The following is a 10468-nucleotide window of genomic DNA, read 5'->3' as shown; positions in this document are numbered from 1 at the left end:
CAATGAGGTACACAAGACCCAGTAAATGATAACAGGAAGGGCGTTAACAGTATCGTGTGTATATATTCTCACCACGTTCTCTTCAGATAAAGATAGGACATCCTGTCTTATATAGCGATAGCGTATTCATGTCCTTGTTATCCAGACTTTCTTGATAAGCTTTCTTTTAGAAATATGCAAAACACTCTGCACATTCCCAGTGGACGAGGTTCCGACGCGGAGCTATATTGTGCCTGCTAACTCTGTCATTTTATAAAAGATCTATCTATCTATCTATCTATCTATCTATCTATCTATCTATCTATCTATCTATCTATCTATCTATCTATCTATCTATCTATCTATCTATCTATCTGTCTATCTGTCTATCTATCTATCTATCTATCTATCTATCTATCTATCTATCTATCTATCTATCTATCTATCTATCTATCTATCTATCTATCTATCTATCTATCTATCTATCTATCTATCTATCTATCTATCTATCTATCTATCTATCTATCTATATTAGGCCATCGTCCAGGTTTATTCTGTTGCACCACGCTTTGTACCCCAGAAAACAGCACCTCTGTTGCACCTGCAGCTCATCCGTGAAAAGCTCCACTAACGTCCTTCGTATTACGTCACACGGGAAAGGAGCGCAAGCGAGATAGAAAACGCTGCCGCGTCATCAGCGTGAGACGCCATATTTTCAAGCCCTCGGTATGTCAAGGACTCTAGAAGGTCCCCAGAGGTCGGCGAGTATAGTACAACCTACAGGAGCGTGCCAACGAAAAAGAAAAAAGAAAGAAAACAGCGACGAGGAAGAAATAAATTACGTATACGTGGCTTACTCGCCGAGCGCAAAGGACACAGTTCGCCTTGCGAATTAGGAGCGGGCGGGACCCTTTATTTTGTCTGTGGACAATGGATCGTAGAGAACATACATAACACGAACGGCGACCCGTCTGGACAGCCTGTCACTGAGTCATCGATCTATTACGTCGATCACGCGCACGGCACGCGACGACACCCAGAGCATCTTATGTTGTTTCCCGACGGAGCCATGACGTCATCATAAATGGAGTCATCATCATCATCAGAAATTCTACGGATGCCCGCTAGGTGGAATAAGGTTTTTGGAAGGTAGCTAGCACAACAGGAGGAGGCACGTGATTGCCACCGCAAAAATCCACAAACTACTCAGCGGATTGCAATGTAATGCCAGGATAATTATCCGGCGAGACCTGTGGATGACGTGCATTTTCACAGACGTTTGGTTTCAAAGTGAATGGAAGTATTACTAACTGGTCAGAACTTCGTATGAGCAAGAGACGTTTAAAATGTTGGCTGGAATAAGAATGACGGAACAGGAGTGTTCACAGGCGCAGATAACAGTTCATCTTAAAAAAAGAACAGAAGCTTGTATTAGGAAAGAAAGAAAGAAAGAAAGAAAGAAAGAAAGAAAGAAAGAAAGAAAGAAAGAAAGAAAGAAAGAAAGAAAGAAAGAAAGAAAGAAAGAAAGAAAGAAAGAAAGAAAGAGCCAGGATGCTATAGATTGCAACAGATGCAAGAGTAAAACGCTGCTTATTATTATTATTATTATTATTATTATTATTATTATTATTATTATTATTATTATTATTATTATTATTATTATTATTATTATTATTATTATTATTATTATTATTATTATCGTTGTTGTTGTTGTTGTTGTTGTTGTTGTTGTTCTCATCATTACACTGATGAAGGAAAAGTGCAGGTAAAACCGTCGTAGACAACCATCTTGACGAAGGCCCGCAGCTACTATTATACAGAACAGTCAGCAGTGGCAATTCAACGGCATGCAACATCAGCAAACAGAGGACACCTTAGCCTCAAGCAAAAACAAAGTAACAATAACGTAATTGTGAAGTGTAGGGTAAAAGCTCAACACACGTATTTCTTGCAACATGGACGGTGGTGCATTGCAAGAAGTGTATGCCAGCTTTCACAACCGATCGTCGTTTTCCATTCCCGATGTCCGCGCTCCCAATTCGTTCTTCTTTACGTGGAGATATAAACAGGCGTCGATGCACCTTAACCAGCGGACGGGTGAAGGCTTCCCGCATCGTTTAGCACGGTTTCGGCGACACACCCGTTTCCTGCGCCGCGGTCTTCTTTCAATGGCAATGTCAGGGACGCGTCCAACAGCCATCACGACACTTCTTCGTTTTGACGTCGTTGTCGTCTGCATGAATGTCTCTACACAAAAGACGCCGAGTCATCAACGTTATGTAGCCTATACAGCCCGCTGCCAGACCCCCGCCCTGCATGCCGATTGGCTCATCGCCAACTGGATGCCTCCCGGATTCATTAGACCATCCACGAACCGGCCTTGCCTGTGCGAGTGGCGTCGTGTCGTTGTCAACGGCGTCTGCGTATACAAGCGATGGGGGGGGGGGGGGGGGGGGGGAGGCTCTCGAAATCAATCCGAGCAATCAACGAGTTAAGCGTGGGAGCGTTCGAAAAATGGACTCGCATGAAGGTTATTAGAAATGGCAGCGTTTGTGCTTAGTTTGTACACACCGCTGAAGGCACGTGGGTCTCACACGTACTGCATAGAATCATGGGTTAGACACAATATTAATGAGAACAGACAATAACGCCAAGGAAAGTACAGGGGGTGTTATCTGTAGTATTTTAGAACATAAATGTGAAGAAAGTAAAGTGGACGAAAAGATGACTTGCCGCCGGCAGGGACCGAACCTGCGACCTTCGAATAACGCGTCCGATGCTCTACCACTGAGCTACGGCGGCGGTCATCCTCCCGTCCACTTTCTGGGGTATATATGTTGATTTAAACCTAGGAGTGTTAGTCAGCGCCAATCGCAGCCATGGCGGCGAGTGTGGAACACTCTTCTTTTGCCTGTTGGCGTCACGTAGCACGTGATCTTTTTACGAGCTGGCAGCTGACCAATAATCCCTCGCATACTACCTGAAGGCATTAAGTCTGCCAGGACGAGACCCTCGCTATAAATGAAGGAAAGCAGATGATTTTTCAAGGGCTCGTTTATCTTTGTTAGACACAATATTAATGAGAACAGACAATAACGCTTACAGGGGGTGTTATCTGTAGTATTTTAGAATATAAATGTGAAGAAAGTAAAGTGGACGTAAAGTGGAAGTAAGAGTAACACATATGTGACTCTTACTTAAAGCCACTGGTAGTGTTGCAGAGGCCAGCAATTCGTATTTAACAGCGATGCTGATTAAGCTTTTCGTGCCGCCGGTTCGCGTGACCAGCAGAGAGCGGGTATATGCCAAGCAGCTCCTAGCATAGTATAGTCACGTATGGTATAGTGTAGCAAGTGAGTGGGTGGGAAAGGAAAGCTAGGGTCAGAAGGAAGGAAAGAAGGAGAGGAGAGGGTGAAGCCACAGAAAGCGGGTATATGTGCCAAGCAGCTCCTAGCATAGCATAGACATGTATTGTATAGTATAGCAAGTGGGTGGGAAGGGAAGCTAGGGTGAGGAGGAAGGAAAGAAAGAAGGTAGAGGGTAAAGCATGGCGTGTCCCTGTATAGTATAGTTTAGCGAAGGAATGGGAAAGGAAATGAAGGTGAGGGGGACTGGTGATAGGGTTAGAAGGAGGGAAAGGAGGAGGTGAGAGGGTAAGCTATAGCATAATCATGTACAGTATAGCATAGCAAAGGGTGTGAAAGAGAAGTGGTGGTGATGAGGAGTGATGTAAGGGTTAAGAGGAGGGAAAGGAGGAGGAAAGAGAGCAATATATAGAGAGAAAGAGATGAGGAGAGAAAGAAAGGTGAAATGATGAAGAAAGAAGATCAAGAAACATGAAAGAATCTGCGTTTGCCAAGTGGTGGCGCTTGCTTGCCAACTCCGCTGTTTACACAGACTGCACTAGCTTCAATTTTTTTTTTTTGTCGAGTTCAAGTTATGCAGCTCCTATTAAGCCACTATTTAACAACCTTCAAATCATGCCGCTTATGCCTCTTAACTTGCTCTTAACTTAACAACTCTTCACTCTTAACAATGCCTCTTAACTTGCTCATAAACTATAAGACTACGATTTTTGTGCATAATTTAATAAACACTTCACGATTCTTCATTTGTGTCCTCCCAGTGTCGAACACGAGGCTACGAAGCCGCCAACTTCTCACAGCCACTTGTAAAAAAAAAGTGTGTGTGGTAAAAGACCGCTGTCTAGTGTTGGTTGCGCTTTGCGGAACAATCTTCCTGTCGAAATAAAACTAAGTAAACATCTTCCTTTTAACCTGGAACACTATTAGAAAGACCTGTATTAATGTTTAAATCTAATTCGAATACGTTGCCAGCTGCCTGCATAAACACACAAAAAGACAGTTAAAGTTGCTATCTTGTGCATATATATCTCAGTACTTTTTATGTATGGATTGAAACTAGCTTCATGCTACGGATCCAGGTGTTTCTCATGTATTCATCGATTTTTGTATCCTTTTGGCAATTAAGATTCAGATTCAAGTTCAAACCCTGCACGCCTTCAAGCACGCGGGTTGTGCGTTAGTCACACAATTGAGATACATATGGGCGTTATAAAGCAGTGCGGTCCAAAGAAAACCGGAGTTTGCACCAACCAGGTCCATACAGGACGCCGTGCAACTACTTCCAAAGCCACAGCAAAGTCGTTCGAAGCCAGAAGGACGAAACTGGAGCAAATCCATGATGCGTGCTTCAAGGTATAGACCAGAACTTTTATCGCTCGTATAAGGGGCATCAATCAGAAGGGTGACTTGCTGGGTGAGTTGGTATTGCACCGTAAAAAGTCAACGCTAAATACACCCCCCCCCCCCCCAAAAAAAAAAAAAAAAAAAAAAACTCACACTCACTTCTGCAACTCATACACCGACGCGGACGATGCACAGTTACGCCTTCTGCTCTAAACATGCCAACAAATGGAATGCATTAGAGATGACACAACCAAAATGCACAGATATGTGCCACATATATATGCAAGAGAACATACGAAGGCATCAGCGACCGGGGCGTAAGAACCATCTATAGAACCTGTAGCTCCCTTAGCTACGCAACGTATTATTGCATACTCAGCCGACTGGAAACGCTACGCGGTCGTGCATAATATCGCGCCGTAAAGCGTGTTTTATTTATATCCTTTCTTTCTCTTACGAACACGGGAAAGCAGGCGGCAAAATGTACGAGGGGGGTGTGCTGTTTCGTCCTTGAGCACTTGAGCTCAGCGCGCTGTCGGAGGCAGTCAGCGGCTAGGATAGCTTGAATGAAATATACCTCGCATCCATGCAACTTCCTCCCCCACCCCCCTCCCGCTTGCCTTCTCTGAAATACGGGCGGGGCGTCGCAGATGTGGAGTTCCCACCGGAAGCTTGGCTCGAAAGCTCCGTACAAGAAAGGGGGGCGAAGGCATAGTCGTCCGGAGGGGGAGAAGGGCAAGGGGGGCCGCTCCCCCCCGCCCCCTGGAATGTCGAATATTGTTTTTTCATGCAGTAGCAATAGGCTACTCAACTTGATTAGCAAACTCAAGTCCCGCATATCCGTGTGAAACGGCCTTCAGGACTGCCAGACAGCTTTGCATGTTACACTACTGACTTATCTTGCCGGTCATGTCACGTCAGTGAAAGAAAGGCTTGAGCATCTTGAAAACAGCGCGAAAACGACACGGCCAAAAGAAGATAGGGGGACGCACCACACCACTGTCTGTTTTTGGTGTGTCCCCCTATCTTCCTTTGTCCGTGTCGTTTTTGTGTCGTTTTCAAGACGCTCAAGTATTTTTAACTACAAGGCCATCTATCAATTCTTCTAGAGAAAGGCTGCAACCCTGTGCAGATAAGTCCTGCGGACGCCCTTGACTCATAACTACTCAATTTAAGCATTACTATCAGCCTTATGACGGCTCACGTTGATACTCACTCTACTCATAGGTACGTCAACGCATTAGCGTTCATACGCCAGCTCAACATATATTGATCAAAGAGGTGCCTTGACCCCCCCCCCCCCTCGGCAAAATTCTTCAATGGAAGTTCTTGATAAAACATCTTGGGTGAGTCATACCTTTCAATAAAAATGTCCTTACTGGATTGCAATCACTGATAACTCGTATGTGAAGGTACGGCATCAAAATGCGTATCGTAGAGCACCGATTATGCGAGATATTGGCGTTTATGTTCGTTGACATCCTGTTCGAAAAAGCTAATTACACGTTAACGGACTCATGAGTCGACTCACTCAGATCGAACCGTGAGTGACATTCGACCACACTTACCTGCCCGCTCCCATGTGGGATCAAGAGCGTCCCCCACCCCCTGGCCGATAGAAAATTCTGCCTACGCCACCGTCTCCACCGCATTAAAATAGTCATGCTGCCACAGAGTAGGCGCCAGCTTACAGGCACAGGTCACTCGCCTGTATCACGACGGATTACTAATCTCAGTGGCTGAGATAATTCGTAGAAAAGGAAAGCAGGGTTTCCTGGGCATACATTGTAGCTGATGTGGCTGCACCCCTGTGTTTGCTAAGATCAACGTGATTTTCTCCTACCCGGACGACCGCACCTGCCTCATTATGGAAGCAGAACGCATGACATGTGAAGAATGCCCATGCATATGAAGCCATCGTTAGCCTAATCCAAACAAGAACTGTCATTCCTAGAAGACGCCCGCACGAACGGTGGACGATGAGGGGGCCTACCGTTTCGCATTCATTGAGTCGTTCCTTTTTTCTCTTCCTGTAAAATGCCTTGTCCTCATGCGCTGCGCAATCTTAACGAAAAAATTTGACAGCCGTTCAACCGTACGCTAGAAAACACGCCTGGCAAGTAATTTTCCAACAATGACGAGGATAAAATTATAGCGAGCTTGTGTAGAAGTGCAAGGCATCCATCGAAAATAAGAAATCGGACGCGCTGTCGCTGACAAGGAGGCCTGACGGTAAGGAGGGCGTCAGTGAGGGAACCTCAGTAAGGATCGAGCGTTCCAGAATACGTGATAAGGTGTCCTCAAGCAGTTAAGGCCCCCTCACTGAGGTAAGGAGCGTTTCGGAATATGGGCCAAATTAGTGTGTGTCTTCTGGCAAATCTTCTTTTCATGCAGGCCCCATTTGCGCCCTCACTCCACCCCCTACATCACCGTAAGGCTCTTGGCACGGTGATGTAGGGGGTAGACCCAATGCAGGGGCGGCACCAGGATTTTTTTTTACCGGGAGCTCACCCACGACAAGCGAGTCCCTTCGGGAGAAAAGCGGTGAGGGGGAGGGGGGGGGGGGGGCAAAAGTTTTGTAGGGCTGCCCCCACTCTCGTGCCTGCTTCCCCCCATCCTGGCACCGCCCATGCCTCAATGACCGACTATAAATGTTTTACAGGAGTTTCAAAAAAGCTACGCGCAACCAACGAAAACTTTCCTATTCTGCAGCCCGCTCTGTTTCGACTTCGCCCCTTAGCGTCCAGCTGCGGCCGTAAAACACGCGTAGCTTTCGGTATGTGCCAAGGTGCAACGAATTGAACCCGCGACCTCGGGACGAACGATCGAAGCAGCGGCATGTGCCCATAAAGAGCCCCTGCAACGCACCTGTTTCTACAGACGCGTGTGCAGCCGCCTGCAGAACACACACCAACCTCCAAAAATAGGCGAACGTACGAACGAATCGAAGAAACTTGAAAGAAAGAATTTTCCATCCCCCTCCCCACCCACTTTTCCGTCTGATCTCAAGGAACATGGTTCGTCCTTGAAGGCGGAAAGAACGTGCGTGCATCGTGAAAAAGCGAAACGACTCTCAACCCCTCTGGAAAGACAAGGCATAAGAATAACTGAAGGAAGTGTTTATTGTATTCGAAAGCACGCCTTAACGAACACCTCACGCAGTTTGTAAACGTCTCTGAACGATGACCGGTGGTGTAGATAGATAGATAGATAGATAGATAGATAGATAGATAGATAGATAGATAGATAGATAGATAGATAGATAGATAGATAGATAGATAGATAGATAGATAGATAGATAGATAGATAGATAGATAGATAGATAGATAGATAGATAGATAGATAGATAGATAGACAGACAGACAGACAGACAGACAGACAGACAGACAGACAGACAGACAGACAGACAGACAGACAGACAGACAGATAGATAGATAGATAGATAGATAGATAGATAGATAGATAGATAGATAGATAGATAGATAGATAGATAGATAGATAGATAGATAGATAGATAGATAGATAGATAGATAGATAGATAGATAGATAGATAGATCAGTCTATACATCGACAAAAAGTTTACGGAAAGTTTACATATCTATAGATAGACTAAATTTTGATAGACAGGGTCAGCCCGTAAACAACAGCATGTTAAAGCGCCGTATGACTATGGTGTTCATGTGCATTTTGCGTGTCCTCGTCTGGTATTCTGTACCAGTGTCCCATGAGGGAGTGACTGATTTAGTGCGTGAGTGAGTGAATAAAGGAGCGAGTGACTGAATCAGCTATTAGTGAGTGAGCGACTGAGTTAGATAGCAAGTGTTTGAAACTGTGATTCAGTGTTTACGTGAGTGACTGATAAAGTGAGTCAGAGAGCAAAAGAATAAGTAAATGATTTAGTGAGCGAGTGATTGAGTTGGTGATCACCCCCCTAGTGAATGAGTTAGTGAGTGGTTCACGCACCTAGCGAGTGAGCCAACGATTAAATGACTGATTTAGCAAGCAAGCGAGCGAGTGATTGATTTATTGAGTCAGTTAGTGAGTGATTGAGTTAGTGAGTGATTCAACCTTCTAGTGAGAGAACGAGTGAGTGAGAGCTCTTGGTTTCCGCAAACAGAGGCGACACGCGACGCGACAAAACACGGAAAGTGGCTTCTCGCGTGACAGGACACTATTTGCGGAAGCACGTGGCACTTACGGCGAAGGTAATTGCCATATTTACTCAGTCTCTTCCAAAGCACCACCATTTGCATTCCTCGTCCTCTGCTTTCGTCGAGATGAAAGCGGCGCTCACATTGCATAAGAGGAATAATGTATGGCTTGGCCAAAGGGAACAAAAAACGCTTTCTTTAGAACTGCACTTGAGTAAGGAGTCCTCGGAACCGCGGTGGAGTTGAGATATGGTGTAAATCACACGATATAAACAGATAGAAGCGGAATCGATCAAGGGCTCGTTTTCTTCGTAATGTAAACCTAATGAAACCAACAACAAATGAAGCGAAGGAAAGTGTAGGGGCATTATTTGTAGTCATTAACTGTAACGTGGTGTAATTATGATATAAATGCAAAGAACATAATGTGGACGTAAAGACAACTTGCCGCTCGTATAGGGACCGAGCCTACAACCTTCGTGTGACGCGTTCTATGCTCTACCAATTGAGCTACGGTGGCGGTCGTCCTCCCGTCCACTTTATCGGGTACTTCTGTTCGTGCAAACCTGGGAGTGTTAGCCAGCGCCGCTCGTAGCCACGACGGCCAGTGTGGAACACTTTTTTTTGTCAGCTGGCGTCAAGTATCACGTGATCTTTTTACGAGCTGGCAGCTGACCAATAAGCCTTCGCACACTACCTGAAGGCGTCAAGTCTGCCGGAACTAGACCCTCGCTATGAGTGAACCAAAGGGAACTTAAGGGTCGTTTTTCTTTATTAGACAAAGCCCTAATGAAAACCAACAGACAATGAAGCCAAGGAAGGTGTAGGGGACAATAATTGTACTGTTCTTTTTAGTGTATTGTACTAATTGTGATCTAAAGTGAACGAAAAGACAAGATAAGGCGTCAGATGCTCTATCAATAGGGTTGTGTGTAACTCCGTAATTCTCCTCCTTTCGTTCCAACGCTAAGGGGTTTTAGGCTCCACATAGAACTGACTGACGTCATTTCCGTCACGAAAGTTGTTAAGGGAAAGTCGAATGTACAAATACTTCAACTCCTCCCTAAGACCCTAAGGGGCGAAGCACCTTAGGGTCTCGTCGTGTCGGCGTGCATCGTCGTCTGCTGTCGTGACGGTCCATTTGCTTGAGCGCAAGAGAGGGCGTCACCGCCCCAGCGCTCGCCGTGTGGCGGGAGAGAGCGAACGGCGCGCGTTGACTATGGAAACTCTCTTTCTGCGATGAACGCTGAACTACCAGCTCGCAAGGAACGAATACGCGCACTAGCCCGCGAGAGAAAATGCCGACGCAGGCAGCGTCTGCTAGCGAGTTTCTTGACTGAAAAAACCGACTGCACGGGCTGCACAACCGTTCACCGGCCAACCCATATATATATATATATATATATATATATATATATATATATATATATATATATATATATATATATATATATATATATATATATATATATAAAGGAAAGAAGTGTTAATTGCAAGGGCTCGTTTTCTTTGTTATACACAATATTAATGAGAACTAACAGACAATAATGCCAACGAAAGTATAGGGGATGTTTTTAGTAATAAATGTAAGGTAATTGTGAAGAAAGAAAAGTGGACGAAAAGATAGCT

The sequence above is a fragment of the Rhipicephalus sanguineus genome, chromosome 8 (genome assembly GCF_013339695.2).
Source record: "Rhipicephalus sanguineus isolate Rsan-2018 chromosome 8, BIME_Rsan_1.4, whole genome shotgun sequence".
Classification (NCBI taxonomy): Eukaryota; Metazoa; Arthropoda; class Arachnida; order Ixodida; family Ixodidae; genus Rhipicephalus; species Rhipicephalus sanguineus.
Note: the sequence above shows the minus strand (reverse complement) of the source record.